The sequence below is a fragment of the Montipora foliosa genome, chromosome 3 (genome assembly GCF_036669935.1).
Source record: "Montipora foliosa isolate CH-2021 chromosome 3, ASM3666993v2, whole genome shotgun sequence".
NCBI lineage: Eukaryota > Metazoa > Cnidaria > Anthozoa > Scleractinia > Acroporidae > Montipora > Montipora foliosa.
In genome coordinates, this window is record NC_090871.1 from 31179930 (window position 1) to 31204929 (window position 25000).

Below are 25000 nucleotides of genomic sequence, written 5' to 3' on the forward strand. Positions count from 1 at the left end.
AGTTAGCTTTCAGCATTATTTCTGGGTCTGCTCCTCAGCGAAAATTCGTTGGAGGACAGTAAAAAGAAGGAGGAGAAAACAACAAAGAAAAGAAGCGAGGGAGGAGAGAAGAAGCAGGAGAGGGGGCAAGTGGTGCATTACCACTTCCATGGTTATTTAAGCCATGTTAGATTTGGAGGGCACCGCTAAATTATGTGCCATCCACGTCGGTAATAGATGTGAGTGGGGTGCAGTTCGGTCTGTAATCACACTAGAGATTCTAAAGTAACTCCGTGAGCCTCATTCCACAGGTTGCCTTGAATAATTGATCAATTTAACCTCCATTCCACATCTACAGAATCAACCGAATTATCCATAATGAGTGAAAATGCCGGGAGCCAATCAAACTCAGCAGAAGGCGATGGTAGGGAAGCCTTTTTGTGTGTGTATGTTCAAAGTTTCGTCAGTCGTAAATGGTTTACTAGCACAAAATTCTTTGTCATTCTTTTTAGGAAATTCTTGATAGTCAGGCATTAATGCGAGTAATGTGCAACCAATGGATTTAAAAATTGCTGCTGAAAAGCAAAAAATAATTCTGAATCGAGTGCCATGTTATCTATTTTACGTACCCTCGTACGCTTCAGATGGCTAACTAATTTTTTGTTTTTTTGTCTCTTGCATGATCAGTGACAAAGAGAGGAGACCAATCAACCCACGTGTTCCCACTTATGGAGTTAACGTGGGCCCAAGGGAAAGTGACAACGGTGAGCAGTCCTATTACTTCATGTAATTATTCAATGTTTTCTTTGCTGTTTGATGCACAATACTTTTACATCGTTCATTCTCGCTGATTCTCAATATTGGCAAGGTTCTTCACACGAGCCTAGTTATAGACTTTGGGGATGACTGGGACCTGCACTCCACTGGTGGGGGTGATCTGCAATCGTTTGCCACCAATAATAACATTAAAAGGCTTCAAATTCAACAAGAGGTTATATTAGCCAACCAAAATCTCATTTTAGAAAATCTGAGACGGATATCTAACCTTTTAAATGAAAAGGCAGAATAACGGGGAATATCTTTAAGAGTTCATTATGAGCGTTACGGCCACACAATGTCAACAAAGAAAATCAAACATCCTACCCCGATCCTAAACAGTACACTCTTGACTAGTTCAGTTGTACCTAATGATGTGGCAGATTTTGGTATGCCTGATGAGCATATGCATGAATCAGTAAGTGCGTCCAACTTGGAAAGTGAATTGATCAAAAGCCCCTCTTCCATTGGTCTGATTCTCCTGAAAAGGAAATTTTGGAACCGTTTCTTGGAAATTCAAACCCTGAAAACACTAAAAATACAACGTTGAAACCCGAAGAGTTAAAAAAGCATGCCGAAAACAAAGCCTGTCTGAAAGAAGTGTGTGAAATGATAGGAAATTCTTCTTCAAAAGCACAATTAGCAAAGTCGAGTTTAGAGGGAGGGAAGAGGAAATACAAGGGAAGAGAATTTAACAAGAAGGGTCTTTCACCGGCTAGAATAAAGAAAATCATGAAATCAGCATCCCAAAAGCACCCAGAAGCATATGTAAGACTTAAGATGGGCCGGACCTTCGGGAAGGAATCAACATGAAGTGTCGGAAAACTTCATGCACAGCACTGAGTAGCGCTCAATCATCATCAGGAAATGCAAATCAATCATAAAAGACTGTAACCGGCACATTTCTTTTGGTGATCTCCGTGACTTATAAACAATGGTGTTAAAGCTGCTAATTGACAACAGGTTTCTCAGGATATTAAATGACCCTTGTAAAAATTTTGACTGAATATAGTAAATTCCTAGTTAAAACTGTTAGTGTATTTTCATGAAAAATTTCTTTACCTTGTCTGTCATGTCCAGAAAACAATATATTCTTCGAGAACATAACTTTATTGCTGTATCTTGCTACACGAATGCTGCTATTTCATAGCTATTAGAAAATGAGACATAAAGATATAATTAGCTATGTTGTAGGGCCTTCTGTGATATCTGTCTAGCCATTTACTTTCTCATGTGATTCATCAGGATACTATGGCGTTTTTCATCAGCTTTGTAGTTACAAATATACCGGCAAGTACTACTGTTCGCTCAGGCTTTTAGGAGTTCACGGTCATTTCCTTTGTGACTATTTTCCTACCATCCCAATATTTGCTGCACTTGCGGCACGCCTCATCTAAAACCTCAGCTTTCCTTTCGCAAATCTCACTCTCATTTAACCCTGCAAAATGTTCCCAATGAATGTGATGCAGTCACCGATACCTGAGCAAAAGTCAACACAGAAGATCTCCACTTAAAATATCTGCGTTACTATTTCTAGTCAGTGTATTTCTGAATGGTCGTTTGAACTTCCTTTTTTTTATGGTATGTTGCTTCAATTGCCGTGGACAAGGGCACAAGGCCAGTGACTGCCCCTCAGTGAAAACTTCTTGGAGGACAGTAAAAAGAAGGAGGAGAAAACAACAAAGCAAAGGAGAGAGGAAGGGGAGAAGAAGCCGGAGAGGGGACAAATGGTGCAGTACCACTTCCATGGTTATTTAACCCATGTTAGATTTGGAGGGCACCGCTAAATTATGTGCCATCCACGTCGGTAATAGATGTGAGTGGGGTGCAGTTCAGTCTGTAATCACACTAGAGATTCTAAAGTAACTGCTTGAGCCTCATTCCACATGTTGCCTTAAATATTTGATCAATTTAACCTCCATTCCACGTCTACAGAATCAACCGAATTATCCATAATGAGTAAAAATGCCGGGAGCCAATCAAACTCAGCAGAGGGCGATGGTAGGGAAGCCTTTTTGTGTGTGTATGTTCAAAGTTTCGTCAGTCGTGAATGGTTTACTAGCACAAAATTCTTTGTCATTCTTTTTACGAAATTCTTGATACTAAGGCATTAATGCGAGTAATGTGCAACCAATGGATTTAAAAATTGCTGCTGAAAAGCAAAAAATAATTCTGAACCGAGTCCCATGTTATCTATTTTACGTACCCTCGTACCCTTCAGCTGGCTAATTAATTTTTTTGTTTTTTTTTCCCCCACATGATCAGTGAGAAAGAGAGACCAATCAACCCACGTGTTCCCGCTTATGCTTTTAACGTGGGCCCAAGGGAAACTGACAACGGTGAGCAGTCCTATTACTTCATGTAATTATTCAATGTTTTCTTTGCTGTTCGATGCACAATACTTTTACATCGTTCATTCTCGCTGATTCTCAATATTGGCAAGGTTCTTCACACGAGCCTAGTTATAGACTTTGGGGATGACTGGGACCTGCACTCCACTGGTGGGGGTGATCTGCAATCGTTTGCCACCAATAATAACATTAAAAGGCTTCAAATTCAACAAGAGGTTATATTAGCCAACCAAAATCTCATTTTAGAAAATCTGAGACGGATATCTAACCTTTTAAATGAAAAGGCAGAATAACGGGGAATATCTTTAAGAGTTCATTATGAGCGTTACGGCCACACAATGTCAACAAAGAAAATCAAACATCCTACCCCGATCCTAAACAGTACACTCTTGACTAGTTCAGTTGTACCTAATGATGTGGCAGATTTTGGTATGCCTGATGAGCATATGCATGAATCAGTAAGTGCGTCCAACTTGGAAAGTGAATTGATCAAAAGCCCCTCTTCCATTGGTCTGATTCTCCTGAAAAGGAAATTTTGGAACCGTTTCTTGGAAATTCAAACCCTGAAAACACTAAAAATACAACGTTGAAACCCGAAGAGTTAAAAAAGCATGCCGAAAACAAAGCCTGTCTGAAAGAAGTGTGTGAAATGATAGGAAATTCTTCTTCAAAAGCACAATTAGCAAAGTCGAGTTTAGAGGGAGGGAAGAGGAAATACAAGGGAAGAGAATTTAACAAGAAGGGTCTTTCACCGGCTAGAATAAAGAAAATCATGAAATCAGCATCCCAAAAGCACCCAGAAGCATATGTAAGACTTAAGATGGGCCGGACCTTCGGGAAGGAATCAACATGAAGTGTCGGAAAACTTCATGCACAGCACTGAGTAGCGCTCAATCATCATCAGGAAATGCAAATCAATCATAAAAGACTGTAACCGGCACATTTCTTTTGGTGATCTCCGTGACTTATAAACAATGGTGTTAAAGCTGCTAATTGACAACAGGTTTCTCAGGATATTAAATGACCCTTGTAAAAATTTTGACTGAATATAGTAAATTCCTAGTTAAAACTGTTAGTGTATTTTCATGAAAAATTTCTTTACCTTGTCTGTCATGTCCAGAAAACAATATATTCTTCGAGAACATAACTTTATTGCTGTATCTTGCTACACGAATGCTGCTATTTCATAGCTATTAGAAAATGAGACATAAAGATATAATTAGCTATGTTGTAGGGCCTTCTGTGATATCTGTCTAGCCATTTACTTTCTCATGTGATTCATCAGGATACTATGGCGTTTTTCATCAGCTTTGTAGTTACAAATATACCGGCAAGTACTACTGTTCGCTCAGGCTTTTAGGAGTTCACGGTCATTTCCTTTGTGACTATTTTCCTACCATCCCAATATTTGCTGCACTTGCGGCACGCCTCATCTAAAACCTCAGCTTTCCTTTCGCAAATCTCACTCTCATTTAACCCTGCAAAATGTTCCCAATGAATGTGATGCAGTCACCGATACCTGAGCAAAAGTCAACACAGAAGATCTCCACTTAAAATATCTGCGTTACTATTTCTAGTCAGTGTATTTCTGAATGGTCGTTTGAACTTCCTTTTTTTTATGGTATGTTGCTTCAATTGCCGTGGACAAGGGCACAAGGCCAGTGACTGCCCCTCAGTGAAAACTTCTTGGAGGACAGTAAAAAGAAGGAGGAGAAAACAACAAAGCAAAGGAGAGAGGAAGGGGAGAAGAAGCCGGAGAGGGGACAAATGGTGCAGTACCACTTCCATGGTTATTTAACCCATGTTAGATTTGGAGGGCACCGCTAAATTATGTGCCATCCACGTCGGTAATAGATGTGAGTGGGGTGCAGTTCAGTCTGTAATCACACTAGAGATTCTAAAGTAACTGCTTGAGCCTCATTCCACATGTTGCCTTAAATATTTGATCAATTTAACCTCCATTCCACGTCTACAGAATCAACCGAATTATCCATAATGAGTAAAAATGCCGGGAGCCAATCAAACTCAGCAGAGGGCGATGGTAGGGAAGCCTTTTTGTGTGTGTATGTTCAAAGTTTCGTCAGTCGTGAATGGTTTACTAGCACAAAATTCTTTGTCATTCTTTTTACGAAATTCTTGATACTAAGGCATTAATGCGAGTAATGTGCAACCAATGGATTTAAAAATTGCTGCTGAAAAGCAAAAAATAATTCTGAACCGAGTCCCATGTTATCTATTTTACGTACCCTCGTACCCTTCAGCTGGCTAATTAATTTTTTTGTTTTTTTTTCCCCCACATGATCAGTGAGAAAGAGAGACCAATCAACCCACGTGTTCCCGCTTATGCTTTTAACGTGGGCCCAAGGGAAACTGACAACGGTGAGCAGTCCTATTACTTCATGTAATTATTCAATGTTTTCTTTGCTGTTCGATGCACAATACTTTTACATCGTTCATTCTCGCTGATTCTCAATATTGGCAAGGTTCTTCACACGAGCCTAGTTATAGACTTTGGGGATGACTGGGACCTGCACTCCACTGGTGGGGGTGATCTGCAATCGTTTGCCACCAATAATAACATTAAAAGGCTTCAAATTCAACAAGAGGTTATATTAGCCAACCAAAATCTCATTTTAGAAAATCTGAGACGGATATCTAACCTTTTAAATGAAAAGGCAGAATAACGGGGAATATCTTTAAGAGTTCATTATGAGCGTTACGGCCACACAATGTCAACAAAGAAAATCAAACATCCTACCCCGATCCTAAACAGTACACTCTTGACTAGTTCAGTTGTACCTAATGATGTGGCAGATTTTGGTATGCCTGATGAGCATATGCATGAATCAGTAAGTGCGTCCAACTTGGAAAGTGAATTGATCAAAAGCCCCTCTTCCATTGGTCTGATTCTCCTGAAAAGGAAATTTTGGAACCGTTTCTTGGAAATTCAAACCCTGAAAACACTAAAAATACAACGTTGAAACCCGAAGAGTTAAAAAAGCATGCCGAAAACAAAGCCTGTCTGAAAGAAGTGTGTGAAATGATAGGAAATTCTTCTTCAAAAGCACAATTAGCAAAGTCGAGTTTAGAGGGAGGGAAGAGGAAATACAAGGGAAGAGAATTTAACAAGAAGGGTCTTTCACCGGCTAGAATAAAGAAAATCATGAAATCAGCATCCCAAAAGCACCCAGAAGCATATGTAAGACTTAAGATGGGCCGGACCTTCGGGAAGGAATCAACATGAAGTGTCGGAAAACTTCATGCACAGCACTGAGTAGCGCTCAATCATCATCAGGAAATGCAAATCAATCATAAAAGACTGTAACCGGCACATTTCTTTTGGTGATCTCCGTGACTTATAAACAATGGTGTTAAAGCTGCTAATTGACAACAGGTTTCTCAGGATATTAAATGACCCTTGTAAAAATTTTGACTGAATATAGTAAATTCCTAGTTAAAACTGTTAGTGTATTTTCATGAAAAATTTCTTTACCTTGTCTGTCATGTCCAGAAAACAATATATTCTTCGAGAACATAACTTTATTGCTGTATCTTGCTACACGAATGCTGCTATTTCATAGCTATTAGAAAATGAGACATAAAGATATAATTAGCTATGTTGTAGGGCCTTCTGTGATATCTGTCTAGCCATTTACTTTCTCATGTGATTCATCAGGATACTATGGCGTTTTTCATCAGCTTTGTAGTTACAAATATACCGGCAAGTACTACTGTTCGCTCAGGCTTTTAGGAGTTCACGGTCATTTCCTTTGTGACTATTTTCCTACCATCCCAATATTTGCTGCACTTGCGGCACGCCTCATCTAAAACCTCAGCTTTCCTTTCGCAAATCTCACTCTCATTTAACCCTGCAAAATGTTCCCAATGAATGTGATGCAGTCACCGATACCTGAGCAAAAGTCAACACAGAAGATCTCCACTTAAAATATCTGCGTTACTATTTCTAGTCAGTGTATTTCTGAATGGTCGTTTGAACTTCCTTTTTTTTATGGTATGTTGCTTCAATTGCCGTGGACAAGGGCACAAGGCCAGTGACTGCCCCTCAGTGAAAACTTCTTGGAGGACAGTAAAAAGAAGGAGGAGAAAACAACAAAGCAAAGGAGAGAGGAAGGGGAGAAGAAGCCGGAGAGGGGACAAATGGTGCAGTACCACTTCCATGGTTATTTAACCCATGTTAGATTTGGAGGGCACCGCTAAATTATGTGCCATCCACGTCGGTAATAGATGTGAGTGGGGTGCAGTTCAGTCTGTAATCACACTAGAGATTCTAAAGTAACTGCTTGAGCCTCATTCCACATGTTGCCTTAAATATTTGATCAATTTAACCTCCATTCCACGTCTACAGAATCAACCGAATTATCCATAATGAGTAAAAATGCCGGGAGCCAATCAAACTCAGCAGAGGGCGATGGTAGGGAAGCCTTTTTGTGTGTGTATGTTCAAAGTTTCGTCAGTCGTGAATGGTTTACTAGCACAAAATTCTTTGTCATTCTTTTTACGAAATTCTTGATACTAAGGCATTAATGCGAGTAATGTGCAACCAATGGATTTAAAAATTGCTGCTGAAAAGCAAAAAATAATTCTGAACCGAGTCCCATGTTATCTATTTTACGTACCCTCGTACCCTTCAGCTGGCTAATTAATTTTTTTGTTTTTTTTTCCCCCACATGATCAGTGAGAAAGAGAGACCAATCAACCCACGTGTTCCCGCTTATGCTTTTAACGTGGGCCCAAGGGAAACTGACAACGGTGAGCAGTCCTATTACTTCATGTAATTATTCAATGTTTTCTTTGCTGTTCGATGCACAATACTTTTACATCGTTCATTCTCGCTGATTCTCAATATTGACAAGGTTCTACACACAAGCCTAGTTATAGTGCTTACAAAAAGTGCAGCTTACATTTCAACAGTTTCTGTAATTATGTTAATTATGTGTGTTCTTCTGCATATGTAGACAATATGCCGCCTCATGAACAATCGCCGCACCAGGATCGCCAGGAGGACTTGCGCCATCATTTGGAATGCAGGAGAAGTACATGTAAGAGTTCTTAAAACATTTAGTCAGAATAGCAAATCTTTTAAGATTAGACTAACATGTGCATTAAATGATTATATGATTATATGATTCATTTCATATACCATTTTATCATTGATTCATTCCTCACGGGACCGTTAGAACCCACAAATGACCAGCTCCCAATTTCAGTGGCTTCATAGCTCAGTTAGTAGAAGAAATACGCTGATTTTGGAGAAAGACTTTTTTTTACTGTCTTCAAGTAAGCCTAAACATGGCGGATGGGCGTGTAAACTTGAGCTCCGTGTTTAAGTTGCTGTTGGTTCCATGTTTCACATTATTTGCTGGTCAAAGCAGTTTGTTTTTTCTGCGAAATGGTATGTCAGCAACCTCAACATCAAATGAGACAATGTACGGCAGAACACCACAAAATATCATGGTCTGTTCGACGACTTCAAATGTTAACAGAAGTGTCTGCCATCTTGGTTTCGACTTTATGAAGGTTTACAATCCTTACCGATGTAAGCGAAAGTACCTGAACTCGAAATTTCGCTATTATTTAAACACTGACACTGCCTTCAATATTGAAACTAATCCAGGACCGTCCTTGACATCCATGGATCACCAGTATGTTAACGCTACGTCGAACCGAACCGACACACGCAGGATTGTCAATGCTTCGCGTTCAACGACTATTCCGGTGTGTATCAACAATGGAAGGTATGCCCATATGAACCATCTTTATTATCAACGTCAACTTGGCCACAAGCCTCTCAACTGCATAAATATATCTGCAACCTCGACATGTCCTGAGATATCCACTTTGAGCCAGCTTTTGCTTCACCTTTGTACTATGAACGTTCGATCAATTAAAAACAAATCTGCCGAGTTTGTTGACTATGTCACTAGCTGCAAAGCAGATTTATTTGCTCTCACAGAAACATGGCTCAGTGAAAATGACGACGCTCACAAGGCAGAAATTACACCCACTGGCTTCAAGCTTATCGATCATTCGCGAAATAATCGTCGCGGGGGAGGAACTGCACTCTTATTCAGAGGAAATTTGAATGTTCAAAAAATCGCAGCAAAGGAACTTCGTTCATTTGAATATTTAGAGCTCATTGTTTCATCTGGCATGTTTAAAGTTCGACTTGTCATCCTTTACCGCCCACCCTATTCGCCTTCACACCCTGTCACAACAAGCACCTTTTTTGCTGATTTTGCAGACTACCTGGAAACTTTGATTCTCTCAGCTGAACCATTACTTATTACTGGCGATTTCAACGTTCACGTTGATAACTCAACTAATCCCGATGCAACAAGATTATTAGACCTGTTAGATTCAATGGGTCTTTGTCAGCACATTACTCATCCAACACATGAACTTGGGCACACAATTGACTTAATTATCACGCGTCAATCAGATTCCATCATCTGCGGCTTGCCTGTCATGGATCATCTTTTCTCAGATCATATATCCGTATTAACTACGCTAAGAGCAACTAAACCGAAAATCATATTGAAGGAAAGAGTTTACAGGAAAATTAAATCAATTGACTTGGACTCTTTCTGCAGTGATCTATACATGTACGTACTGAAACGAAAATTCAAGAACCTAATCGAAATATCGTAATCTTGAAAATGTATCGGTTAGCGTTTCGCATTTTAATGAATGAATGGAATCAACAACTGTACTCTTCTCTCAACCTTACGTGTAAACACCACGTGAATGAAACTGTTCAAGTCACGCAAGTATCACGCAAAGAAAAAATAAAGTCGTTTACCATTCAACAAATAAGTCAACAAATAAGCGACCATTCCGGTAAACGAAGAAAGAAGTTTCCAGTTTTTAATAGGTGCATTCCTGAACGTAATCTTTTCTACCATCAATAAGAATTTAAAAATCCCACAGACTTTTGCTGAAAGCTCTCATTAGCGACCACCCTCGATTGTTTATATTAAATTTTGGTGGCTTTAATGCGAAAATAGGCTCTTGCAAATTCCCGGGGTGATCACTTATGAAGGCTTTGATGGGCCTTTTTCGAACGTTAACTTAAGGTATTCCTGGAGGATAAAGTTATCTTCTCGGATTACTTCGGTTTTTTGACATGTGAAACATTATTGATAAAGTAGCATACTTGCCAAATTTAACGGCTGGAAAACGCCGGGTTTGTGAGATACAAGTTTTAGAAGTTTCGTTTCCAAGTAGGGATTTCGCGGCAAAATAGAGATTTGATGCCAGAGCAAACATGTTTGCGGTCCCCGAAGGAATTTCCTGGAATATGCCTTGTTGACAGATCCATTTGATAAAACCATTCGATAATGAAATACGAATCCTCTTTGATCATGGACGCGAGTCGGGAACATGCACTGGTGGCGTTAGATCGCAGATTTCAAGAACGCGGGTAAACAAGATTTCTTTTTGAGTGAAGTTCTTGTTTCCATTTTATTGAGAATAAGAGCTGGCAATGATGCGACCTCCTTTTGCTTGCAGTTTCAGATCTACGCCTCCAGGACTAAGGCACCTTCTAGCACGTTTTTCGTGCAAAATGGGTGAAAGCGCCGACCAAGCCAGAAGGCGCTGTTATAGGCGCTTGTTTGGCATACTTTGGGTAAGTCTCTGACTCTATGTGTGATATTATGTCATTTTTTTGAAGGGAAACTAATGAAGCTTACCTTCATTGTTTGCCTAACCATGTCCTTATGACCTTCGATCTCGCATTGAACTCATAGCTACTCGCTGACATCGTCACAAAGTCATCAAGCACGTCCCGAAAGTTGAATTTCTTGTGCGCAGTGAGTAAAGTGCTACGTGCAGTGTGTCCTAGGATTTTTTCAATACTCCCGGCAATATCTTGAGTTCCCAAGAATAAGCAATGTGACTCCATCTCAAAACTGGCGATCTTCGAATTGACACCGCCGTCGTATTTATCTCACACCCGCATCACAACGCATATGAGGCCAATTTTTTGTCCGTATACACTCTAGTCCTATTATAAAATGGACATAATTGTAGACTATTGTTCTCGATCATTACACTCAGTGACGATCTTTTTATTTTCTCAGTTTGGGAACAAAATCGGCGCAGGGCAATTTCGGGGAAAGACTTTCCCCACGTACGTGTACCCGGAATGCATCAAAGATGTTGTCCGGGCCATAATCCAGGAAAACCTGAGGGACTATCAGGACCCGGAAAACGCTGCGGTAACATGTTTTTATTCATTTTTCCAATCCAAATGAACACGTTTTCTTGTCCCCTTTTTGTTATGTTTGTGTTGAACAGAGATCCGCTAAAGGAACGCTACAATTTCATAAGGATGGAGGGAGTGGGGTCTACCTCTAGATAATAATGTTCACTGAAAGTGCTCATTTTCTAGCCAGTAGGTAAAGTGGATGAAACTTGAAACAAAGCAAGTATCGATATTCATATAATATATTAATGAATGTAGAACATTACATAAAAATCAGTGGAGGTTACAATTATATTAGTGAGAAAATGAGAGCAGCATGTTTGACACTCACTCATTGATCATGTTTTAATTTTTTTTAGGTTTACCACGTGACTCTAGAAGACCTCCACAGGGCAAAATGGCCAGCTATTCGGTGAAAATCTACAATCTGCACTGTTGTCATTTGTTTTTTTAAAAATATTTTTTACACACTGAATGTTTCCTATAATTATAAAGAACTGAAGTTGTGAATAATGAAAACATTGAAATTTTTTGAAAAATATTATTTACACTGATGAGATACCAATTTTGCCACATGTACATTCATTTACAGCACATTCAATATGACAATAAAAGATATGAAAAGATTCAATTGTATCATTGTCTTGATCACATATGTATGCATTCAACTAAGGCACCAGACCCAAATATCAACACCATGTTTACCAAAGAGTACAGTTCTCAGGGTTGTGCTCTAGCAGTGCTCAGTGGCCCCTGAAGACTTACTTTTGCCTATGGATGGCAAGGTATGCACAAAATTACTATGCTAGGCACCCTGAGTTTCATAGGTTCAGAGTTTTGCGCTCCAAAAAATCTTTCTTGCATTCCTTCTTTGACACTCTGAATACTGTCAGTTGTAATGTAAGAATGGTAGAACTTGGAAGAGGTCACCCCATGCTTTGCATACAAGGTAATTTTTTGGAATTAGTTCATCTTAGTGACACAATCTCTAGATACTAGGTAATAGTAATATTGGTATTCTTGTCTAATTGTAATACTTGTGGCTCCATCTCACATAAAACATAAACAAAACCGTGTTTTTCACCTACAATAGATTTTTTTTGTGACCTTTACATTTTGGGATTGTGATGGGCCTGGTACCCAAGGCAAGGAAGGGCCCACATAACCAAATACATATACAGTCAAACCTTGATTATCCAGAGTCAATGGGACTGTAGTGAATAGTCCAGAAATTTGAAAATGTGACTATTGATGAGGTAAACACAAATTAATTAGGACACCAATGTTTCACTTGGCAACAAAACAAGTCTCAGCCAGTCATAACTCACATTTTCAGTGCCTAAATTAAAATGAAATCGAAAGAATAGCCTTTAAGGAATCTTCATTATGCCTTATTAATATTTCACAAAAATAATGGGATCAGAAGAATTGGTCTGGATAACTGAGGTTCAACTGTACCTTTATAGCAACCAAAATTGACTACTACAGTTTACAAAAAAAGAATATTTTATATTGTGGGAGCATTTCTAGGATTATGGGGGCAGTCTTTGTGCGTTTTGCGACTGTGTGTGGTACTCCCACACCATTTGCAATTCTTTCCCCCAAGAGTCACTACAGCACTTTCAGGAGCATCAGGAACAGGAACTGATGTTATTTCAGTGCCACTGACCAGTCCCTCATCAACAGCATTCTGTGCAAGGAGGACTGCTTCTTCTTCCAAAAGATCAGTCTGCTCTTCCTCTCCATCTGTGTGCCTAATTTGGCAATTCTTGACATATTTCTTTCTACAAGACAAGAAAGAGACGTACGACTATGTTTGCAAGCACTGTTATACTTCCCCTTCAGTAAGTAGTGGATTTCCTAGTACCGCAGACCTAGGAACCGTAAACCGCAGGCAACTCAAAAGACAAACAAAACAAAAAAGCCAAAAACACAGAAACACAGAAACATTGGTAGCATTTCGTTTCCCACCCATTTGTGAGATATGTAACAATCTTATCATTACAAATAAAAAAGGTTACACTATCCCACCAATGGGCTATCTAGATGGGCAGTAATTACATTTTGATTCAGTTTGTTCAATGAAGACCTGAAAAGAGTTGTAAAAAATAATTTGGTGACCCTGTTTATAGTTGATGACAACTGCACTGATTAGTTATACCTCAATTCTTGCTCCTCGGCGCGGTTTACTTTTCTCTTGACTCTTTTCTTTTTCCCCGCATCCGTCTTGTAGTATTACAACCGTTTCATTCTCTCTCTGTTGTCATGTTGGCACTTGTGAAAAGAAGAATACATTGAACATAATATTCAATGAAATTATAAGTATGCACTCAAATCACATGTCCACAGGCATATAATATAGAACACTGAACACAGGTGCTGAAGTTTGTCTATTCCTTTTCTGTTCTCCTCACTATATTGGAATATTTTTTTAACAGTTGATATGATCATTATAATATCCAAACAGAACTTCAAATCCCAAATCATCCCCACCTGATCATTACAAAGCAACACCTTCTTGTTATGAAATCGACAAGATTTTGTTTACATACAATCTCCTGAATTCCACTGAGTACTGGAAGGCCCATCCGAGAATACAGCTCAATGATCCAGTGGTATTGTGCCCCTTTTTCTTTAAACAGCCATGTCATGTTTGCCTGAATAAGGCCCAGATTGGTAGAGGCCTGGTAATGTTTTTGGTGTAGATTTGTATCCCTGGCCCTGAATTTTGCCAAAACACTAAAGGTGGCCTCTGGCATGTTTGAGTGCCCTTTCCCTAATTCTGGGTCAATCACACTCTTTGCATTTTTTGCCCTTTCAGCACACTCTATCTCATAGGCAAGCCCATGAAACTCACATTTCAGGGGGTGAGTAGAGTGATATGGCTGTCCTTGGCATTTCATATCTGGGTAAAACCCATTTTCATCACAATCACAATTCTTACAAGAGCACTTTGTCAGGGGATGAAAAGAACAAGACTCTCCCTCCCATTCATGAATGTCCTTGCTGTGGTATTTGTGACACATGGTCTCTCTGTACTTTTCAGGACTATTACCAGCCTGAACTGGTGCACAGTAGTGATTCCGCTTGGCATTTTGAATAAATCCGGGCCCTATACAACCACATACAGGTTTGTTCCTTGTTGCAACAAAAGTATGCTTTTTGCCAGCACAGCAGCATTTCAATGATTCTATAGAAGGAAATTCTGATTTGTGCAAGGCAATAAATCCTGGGGTAAATGTTGACATTCCCTTTAAATCTTCTAATTTTTTCCCATGTGCTCTACCTACATGCCCCCCACATAACATAACTCTAGACTCCTGTTCATTAGAGAATGAATATCGAAACCCTTTGGCAGAAGAAGAGTCGGCATCCTGCCAATTGATTGCAACATTTAGGCCTTCTTCCTTTGCCTGAGCCCAAAGCTTCTGGCTAATATGGCCCTCCGCTGACTTAGCAGTACCTTGCCATAAATCTTCATCGTAAATCCTGTCTGCACCTCGCATTGACAGGTGCCCATAATACAGAAGGGCACCTGTGATATAATTTTTTATCACAAAGGTGCAATTTTGACTAAAATGCCCCCGTATTAGCCAGCAACCATCACAGCATGTTACTGCTCTGGACCAGCTACCGATTTGATCTGATGGGAGTTGTATCATTTGATGTTTGGCATCATCACACATCTCATCAAGCATGTCTTTAATATGAGGAAGGGCAAGGTCAATCACTTCCAAGAAGGGTTTTTCTGAGGTAACACCCAAACCCAAACCTCTCCCAAGGGTTTTCCTATAACTAGCATACCCATGCCCACTTATGAAAAATGCTAAAGAGAGGGCCAAGGATACTATTTGCCTCCGTGAATTCTGGGCAAGTTGGCTGCTCTTGTAGTCTATCTCTGTGGTCCAGCACCCACAACACTTGAAGATAAACATCATAGCCCCTCCAAATCCCTTCTTTTCACATGCAGTCAGAACAAGCTTGCCTATGACAAAAAAAAAAAAAAACCAAAAATTTAAAGTCAAAAATAGTTTTCAGTCCAGAGTGTACATTTTTCATATCAGTCAGGATGTCATTGAAAAAAGAAAACAAAAAGCGGTTCAGCAATTTGAATGACATGGTAAGCTTGAATCACACAACAAGAGGTGAGTGCTACGATTTATAATGGTAATAGGACTGAGTGGAGTCCAATTTGGTCTGTATTTTTTTGTAATCATATGAGTGATAAACACGAGTATGATTATATGTAAAAACCTTTCACACTGAAATCCTAAAATTATACACTCGATCGTTTTTCTGATGATATGAAGGTCATACAAACACAGACATCTCTTGAATCAAGCTCAACAAAATTTTTATTTGCACTACTTACTTGAAGACACGGGTATAAATTTCTCGTTCATACGCACCTTTACACCTCCCATTGTATGAAGGGCAAGAGAAAACGTTGTTGAAATCTCTGACAAGCTGTAACATGGAGGAGGTTGTGCTCACAAACAATCCCTCTGGAATGATCAAACTGCCGATTAAAAAAAAAAAAAAGCGTTCTTTCCATGTGTAGAAACAGTTCACAATTTGACATAATAAAATGTGAATCATGAAATGTTAAAAAGACGGCAAAGGGAAGTGTATTCATTTTTGACAATGTGAAAGCATACTGAAGTACAAATGTATCACTTCAAATTGTGGAATTTTAGAAAAGGAAAACGGAACATTACTACGAGCGACCAGAGAAAATACTTACCCAGATTTGACATGACCTTCGGTAGTTGTTTTTTTCAATGGTGGTTGGTAATCTTCATCGGAATCTTCCCCGCAATCTTTGCTTGTGGACGACGCTTCTATGGCGACTTCTGAGCTACCCGTATTCTCCTTCACAAATTGATCGAGTATTCCATTAGCCTCTAGTTTGCGTTCTACGTCTTTCGAGCTCTTGAATTTCTTACCCTCTGGATCCATGTACGTTAAGTGTACTCGATTTCCAGATTCGCGAGACAAGATTTTCCACCCAGCTTCTTCAAGTAGTCCAGTGTTCAGGCGAATTCTTGAAGCGCTTCCCAAGCCGCGAACTTCGTGACGACTTCTTGACCAGTCTTTCTGATCGCCACTGGCCATCAATGGGTATAATTATTTCTTTGATAAATGAAACTCTCTCTATATATAACTCTTTTTGGATAAATAATTTCTATATGATATAAATCCTTGCGATATTTTCTTTCAAAATCGTCTACCGAACGCGTTGTCAAACAAAGGATATCGAATGGTGTCTACCTGTCAACATGCAGAGATTATGGCCAGCAAGGTGTCGTTGCTAGGTGAAGGCGTTATGCCACCCTCTCATTGGTTTCGCGGGAAAAATAGATAAACAAAAAAGGTCAACTTTACCGTATATGGGGGAGTATTTTATGTTTCACCGCTGCAAATACTTACTGTGGACACAGCAAACATGGATGCCATCGGAATACGCTCGAAACAACGGGAAATGAGAAATTTTCCGCAATTTATGGCCGATTTACAACTACAACAGCCAAATACACCATGATAGGGAACTATGTTTTTTAATCTTGCCTCTTAGCGATAAATTGTTGGGGTTTCAAACTTGGCAGGGCAAAAGTAAATAGAAGACGGGAAATTTACACCGCAGTGCGCACTCTGGAGCAAAATATTTCCAGAGTTAAGGATTCTCAAAATTCGTCAAGGTAAACAATCATAATTTTGTTCATAAAGATGTAACCATATAACATTTGAATGCGCACTGCGGTGAAAACTTTCGTTTTTGCTTATATTTTTTGCATACCTAATGTTGTCGTGAAATATTAAATCCCGTTTCCGTTTTGAGCTTTAAGGTGAGTTTGAGGGGACCTGACCACGCCCCATATTTTCCTGAATTCCATGCATTCCTGAGCAGTTGACTCCCCCCGGAAATTTTTTTTCAAAACTCTGAGGATTGACTAATAACTGGCCGTAAAGTGGCCTAGCTACTGTTTTTTATTCTGTTGACATACACCGCCAAACATAGCCCAAATTCGGTTAATTTAGCCTCCAGGAATACCTTAAATGTAAAAGGCAAATGCTCAATGGGAATTTTCGACAAGCACTCGAAATTTCGTTATATCACAACGAAATTTCGCTCGAAAATTCGCGTGGCCGTTGTGAAAGTTACACGAATTTTCACTTTTACTGAAACAATAGGCATTTCGAAAATTCGAGGAAGTTTGCACGAAAATTCGTTTTATTTCGTCAAAAAGTAGCGAAAAGTGCCGAAAAGTAGTGAAATTCGTTTGCATTCTTTTTGCACAGTACTGTAGGTCTCCTGACTTCTGTGACACCATCTTACCAAGTCGCTCACCTGTACAGGATACCCCCGATTCTAATGCCTTTTTTAATATTGGTTTAGCAAATTTGTTTAAAACAGATGATGCCACACTCTTCAATGGTTTGAAAATACTATCAACGATAAGCCCAGACCCTTTGTGTTTATATACAAATCTACCGAGGTTTGGATGGTAAAACCTTTTAAATTCATACGGCTTCATTATACTATTATGTTATATTATTATACACTTTTCAGAATTAGTGAAAAAGATGTATCTGCACCATTTAAGTTAACCAATCTTCTTTTTCCATCCGTGATGCATATTTTGATGCTACTTATAGTGCTCTTATTCACTAGACTGAACGTAATTCTTTCTGGTTCTTTTTCAAATGAATAACTTGGTTGGAGTATACTGGTTGAGAATGAATAAATGATGTCTGTCTCCTCACCGTCTACAAGGCTTTCACCTATCAGATCACAATGGATGTTTAATAAATCCGTATCTTGTGATAGATTTGGGATATTTGGCCCTGTATTTATTTCATCAGATAATACTTTCTTATCAAACCCAATTAGATTGTTAAAATTACCTTTTGTTAAATCAAGTCGATAATTCTTGGCTAAAGTAATCGTAACTCTAAACGTTGTTTCATTAAATTCAAGAGTGATAGGATAAGTATCACCAGTTTTTGTTATATTTTTTACATAGGTGTTGAAATCTGTATAATTCCAAACTCCAGCTGGAAATTCAATATTTTTGAATGTTGAACCACTATCTAAACTATATCTAATCAATTGATTTTTATATGATGGACTTACATTAAACCATGTGAATGACATATTAATAATTCTATTAAGACCAATTAAATATTGCAGATTACTATCCAAAATTATTGGTCTAGTAAAATTTGTTGTAAATTTCTCAGGTTTGTTATTACCTTTATTTTTTACACTATAAGATAGTAGTATAGGACTTGGGGGTACCAGCGCATTTTTCCATTTTGCGGTTTTATACCTAACAAAAGCAGAATAGTACGAGCGCGTTTTTCAATGTAATTAATTTTGTGTTGCTTAAATTTCTGAGAAAAACAGGAAGTCGATGATGTCATAAAAATGGGGGGCTCCCCCAGGAACATTTATCACGAGATTGTCATATGATTTTTTCAACCAATCAAAATTGTATCTCGTTTGCAATTTTCTGATAAAAATATCAGAAGTACAAGCATTTTGATAAACCTTGGTTGTCTTTAAATTTACAACATCGAAGATGCCTTTGAGTATTGATGAAGCTACTCGTCGACATGAAAATTATGTTCAAAACATTCAGGATTCTATTAATACTATTGAAAGTTTTATGGGATCAAATCAGACGTTTTCCTTTGACATGCCACAAGCTATTGGAAATTTGGATGCAGTTGATGTGCTGAAGCAAGAAAGAGCTGTAACATTACAAATACAAGTTTTAGAAGAGTATAAAAAGATGACTTCTTATGAAAAGAAGAGGAGATCTGTAGCTGAAATCATTAATACAAAGCAAAACATCAATCAATTAAAGATTCAACTCAAGACTCAAAGACAAAGGGATCGAGTTACAAAAAACCCCTACAATAAATACAAACCGCTACCACAAGCACAAACCACACCATCAGTCTCTACAGATACGCCAATGTTGATTGAAGAAATTTGATGAGATAGTGACCATATGCGTAGCTTGTCACACCATTATCGCGAATGTACCGCTTGTCATCGAAGCAAGATAATGATACTTTGTTGAATTTATAGCTTTCAAGTTGATGTTTATTACTTCGGATTGTTTTCATTCTGTGATGCATTTGTTCATTATTAAACAGTACGTTTTTATAATTTTTATGAGTGATGTTCTTTTTGATAATATTTTTTTTGATACCCTTAGCGGTCTTTCCACCTTTATCATTGTCTTTCATATATGAATACATTTTCGATCTCAATCCGACGAATTCGGTTATTGGTATACCTGCTGCCTCATCTTTGAATTTACCGATTACTTTTTTATTTGTCCTGTCGAAATATTGTGAATCTTGTGAATAATCACTGTTATCGAATTTGTCTTTATTATTCCAAAAGTCTTGATACACATCATTAGTTTCGATTTCATATGTAAGACTATCGGTGTCGGTAAATAGCAGCTTAGCTTTGTCTCCATACTTCTTTTTAATGTAGTTGTAATGAAAATCATACATTAACGTCTTGCTTAGATCTAAGATGCACATAGCAATATATGCAGGCCTGTTTAGGATTAGTGTTTCTTTAATCTTATGAACAGCTACAAGGTTTTCATTAAATATCTTACTGCTTACATAAGTAGGTTTACTTGTTAGTTTAATTAATTTTTTTTCATCAGTCACTAATCTGACATCTACTCGTTTTCTGATGTTTTCCATTGTTTTTCCAAGTACAGTGTTGTTCATAAGTTCTTTTGCTCAGTATTAAAATCAATATATTCCTTCAACCATGGTGACTGATTAAATTCAAGTACTCGATGGACTTTAGTTATTTTTAAACCAAGATTGGTATATAATTGAAGGTTTCTGTAATGAAGCACGTATTTTTCTTTGTTGCTTAATGTTGGTATTAATTTATGAACTAAACCAGTCGATATTTCATATTTCTTCGCGATGTTTTTACAATACTCGGACAACATATTCTCAGTTACTTTGACCTTTTCAGGTCCTATAGGGTAGTCATTATGCAAATCATGTAGTTCTTCTGGATATGCTAGGTCTACTTCTAGTATTAAACCTTTCTTGCTGTCCTCGTTATACTTGGCTAAGTCTATCTTATCAATCTGGTTTTTTGTCATCCATTTGAAACAACCAGTTGGAAGGTATTGACTCATAGCCCAACCGTACAGATTGTTAGCATCAAGATAAATAATATACTTTGAAGGCGCCTTCTCATCATATGTTTTCATGTATTTATTATTTGCTTTTCCATACTGGTTGGCAATGTAACTTATTCCACCACGCATACCTTTTTCAATGAATTGAAACATATCAACATCAGTCATAAGTTCTAATTTAATGTCAGTCATCTTTAACATAGCATCCCATGAAAGCCCTGGAGATGTGAAATAATTAGCAGGATCTAATTTGTAATACTGCAAACATGTTTTTCTAAAATTTTCGAATACATCAGCTAACTGAAGGATGTCAGATTTAAGATATAAGTCATGGTACTCACCCATATTTTTAAGAGAGAATGTATTCCACACATTTTGAGAATGTGTATAGTCTTCATCACTTATATGTTCATCATATAATAGGCTTCTTTTGATGGTAGCTTTTTATTGAATTTATCAAAACTATCCATATAATCGTAAGGGTAAACCCCTTTTTGAGACATTAAATCAAACTTGTTACCTTTAAACTCTTTAGTAGTATATTTCAATGATTCTCTTGGTAGGTTACTCACTAGTTTTTCCAAACTAGAGCTCATGAATTGGAAACTATCAATGAAGGTAAGATGATTGCCAAGCATGAAAGCCATATACTTTACCATGTTGTTAGGTATGGCATTAATATTCATCTGTATCTCCTCTCCTTTCTTATTTGTATATGTGTGCTTTTTAACTATCTCACCAATCTCTTGCATTATAAAATGACTGTCATACCCACGTAGATTATGAAATATTACTGGAATTTTGTCAGCTTGTTTCTTCTTATAGTCCCTCCGAATGACTTTATCAATAAGAAAAACATCCTGTAGGGCTTTTAATAATTCAGGTTGATAAAAACTTCCTTGAATATCTTCACCTCTGAGATCTTTTAGTTTGTATGTTATTGGATTAGTGTATTGGATCTTATCAACTGTAAACACTTCTTCAGTCCAATTTGGTGTGTAACACTTGTCAAACACATTCCGTTTATACTTAGATATTCTGACCTTATCACCAACCTTAAAATTAGGTTTAGATGTTGCTTGTTCCATATCACCATATAGATTAAAGTAAACAGTTCCTTCATTGCTCTTTTTGCTAGCTTCAACAGGTGTCATCTTTATGCTTGAATGTTTGGTATTATTATACTGTTTCAATATTTTTGGTAGCATGTCTAAATACTGTGTATTACCTTGAACAGTAAACTGCTTCCACATTTTTGACTTGATTGTCCTATTCCATCTTTCAACCACTGATGACTTTTCTTCATTCTCAGTTGAATACATATGTATCCCATTTTTCTCCATCAAGTCTTTCAAGTGTTTATTATAAAACTCCTTCCCCTTATCAACCGATAAATATTGTGGTTTTCTACCTTTATTAAATATTGATTTGAATGCTTCAGTGACAGATTCACCTTTCTTATCCTTCAATGGTATGATCCAACTGAATTTACTGAAAACATCAATAACCATAAGAAGATACCGATAACCTTTATTCCATTTGCTAAATTTTTGCATTTCAACTAGATCACTTGCCCATGTTTCATCAATATGATTTACGATTACACGCCGCCGAGTAAAATTACGTCTTATGGATGAATGTAATTCATCTGCTAATTTTTCGTGCCAGTTTTCTTTACCCGACGGCTTTTTCCGTTTTTTGAAACACCAAGACCAAGTTTCTGTTTTGTATTTATCACATTTCTCGCCAACCAATGCCCCCATTGTCTTTCATTATACGGTATGTTGTCTAAAGCTTGAACCATTTTTCTATCTGCTTTATTTTTACTTTTTCTATCATCCTTGCAGACGGAATAATCAACATCGTGTTGCATTGCTATTGCATCAGTTCTTCCAGTCGGTATATCGTATATTTCTAATATTTGACCAGTTTTTGGGTCATACTTCAGTTGATTTTCCAAATCATTATAAGGTCCTGTGTATTTATGACCGGGTAGTGTCCATCCGCTTTTTGGTTTTGGTAATTTACCAATAGCTTTGTGAATATCAAGAGCACCACCATCAAGACCTTTTCTGTTTGTTGTGTATTTTTTATTTGGTCTTATTTTTGTTGACAATTGATTCAAAGCTTGAGATCCAACATTTTGAATTGCTGGATTAAGTTTATCCAAAGCATAATCAATAGCTTTTTTCTGTAACTTTGGATCTCGTAGCATTTCTGATGTGTAATATCTACCCATTTCAACTGCTTTTTTGCCAAGATAAGGTACTCCTTTAGTTAAAAATAATTCTGCTGCTGTATCACCAACAGTGCTTAATATGCCCGCACCTTGGTACGGGCTAAACCGTTTCCCATCTGTTTCTCTTTTTTAACAAATTTGGTCTTTTTAATACCGCATGATACACAAGTACAATAAAACATAAGTCTACCATTTTTAGTTGTTTTGTAACCTGAAGGCTCAGTACATTCAGTCAATTTCTTTTCTTTCACACAATACGATTTCATAATATATATATGTTAGATACATGTAGCCGCTTCCAAAGTCTGTCAAGACACCCCTGGGGAGTTGGATGAGCTTGTAGATTGTTACAATAGAACTTTAACGTCTGTTCTTGACAAACATGCTCCGTTTCAGCGAAAAATTCTTCCCCAAAGGCGACGCATCCCGTGGTATAATGATCAGATTTTAGCCGCAAAAAGGATGCGAAGAAAAGCAGAAAAGAAATGGCGTTTATCAAACTCCATACATGACCTAACTGCATACAAATCTGCTAGAAACTTTGCTACAAACTTGATGAAAAAGGCGCGCTTTGATTTTTATCAGAACCTCATACAAGAAAACAGTTCGGATCAAGGAAAGCTCTTCAGGGTCTCAAAACAATTATTAAATCAAAACTGTGAGGTTCCACTTCCTCCTCATTTTAGTAAAACGATGCTTCCAAATGAGATGGCTAACTTCTTCGTCCAAAAGATCAGTAATATAAGATCCAAATTCAAAGAGTGTACAACTGAAGATTGTCAAGATTGTGCTCCCATTATGGTTCCACAATGTCTGTCATTTAGCAGCTTCCAAGCAATCACAGAAGAAGAAGCTCATAGCATTATTATGAATCTGGCTAAGAAATCGTATGCTCTTGACCCGATACCCACACCTCTGTTAGTCAAATGTATCGATGTCCTTCTTCCAGTGATAACTAAAATGATAAACATTTCACTTGATAGTGGTTATTTTCCCTCAGCATGGAGAGAAGCCTTAGTTTTGCCAACTCTTAAGAAGGCTGGTCTTGACACTGTTTTCAAGAATTACCGGCCTGTAAGCAATCTTTCCTTCATTTCAAAAGTAACTGAAAAAGCTGTGTTTATTCAAATTGATGTTTACCCTTCGCTACAATCTGCGTACAGTAAGAACCATAGTACAGAAACGGCACTTTTGAAAATTAAATAAGGAAAGGGTTGTGTTCTAGGTACTCTTTGGCACTGCATTGTTGAATGTTCAATCAACCAGTATTTGTTACAATCATTAAAGAAAACGACCGGCAAAAGTAATATATGGTCATATATATGGTCGCATCCATAGATTTCCCAGAAAATCTTACCCATGGTGCTCCGCTAACATTATGCAATAGACCATTTTCGAATTTTCACGGCTGGACTGGATCTAGCATGAAATGGAGGCTAATGCGGGCAAAACGTTTTGAATGCAAATTAATTTGCCCGCATTAGCCTTCATTTCATGCTAGATCCAGTCCAATCGTTAGAATACGAAACTGGCCTATTATCCTAAACGTTGTTGAACCAACAAATATTAACAGCGGAATCAATTCATTTATTTTGTCATAGTATAATATATAGATTTAACCAAGCCTAAAAGCAGAGCTCCAGTCAGTTCCAAAATTAGCATTCGTAGCCGGCCACAAAAACGCGAGACAAACGATTGTTATAACTCAATCGTTGTTGAAGATTTTGCCAAAAATCGCAGGTTCGAGCTCATCAAACACTTATCTGGCTAAAAAGAGCCTAACCTATTCCAGACATTAACTGATTAGAGTGTAATTTGAAGTACTAGTTTTCTATCCCATGTGAAACATGTGAGCGTTAGCCCTACTAATGGAAATGTAGGGGCCCACACAAGGACAGAGAAGAACTCTGACCAGGGTGGGAATTGAACCCACAACCTTCAGGTTAAATAACCGCTGCTCTACCGACTGAGCTACAAGGTCAGACGGGAGCAAGCCGTGGGAACTGAACTCAAGATCTTAAAGTCACAGCAATGAACATGTACAAGTACAAGAAAGGGTTACCTTTTTGCAACCATTGGCCGTGTAGCACTTATATTTCAACAGACTTAACTGATTAGAGTGTAATTTGAAGTGCTAGTTTTCTACCCCATATGAACCATGAGAGTGTCCAAACATTGCTTACAAGTGCATCCG

At 38.0% G+C, this 25000-nt stretch overlaps 1 pseudogene; it reads right to left on the bottom strand.

The window, feature by feature from the left end:
- Positions 1-12880: 12880 nt before the first annotated feature.
- LOC137994731 (uncharacterized) lies at positions 12881-16512 on the bottom strand (annotated as a pseudogene).
- Positions 16513-25000: the final 8488 nt, after the last annotated feature.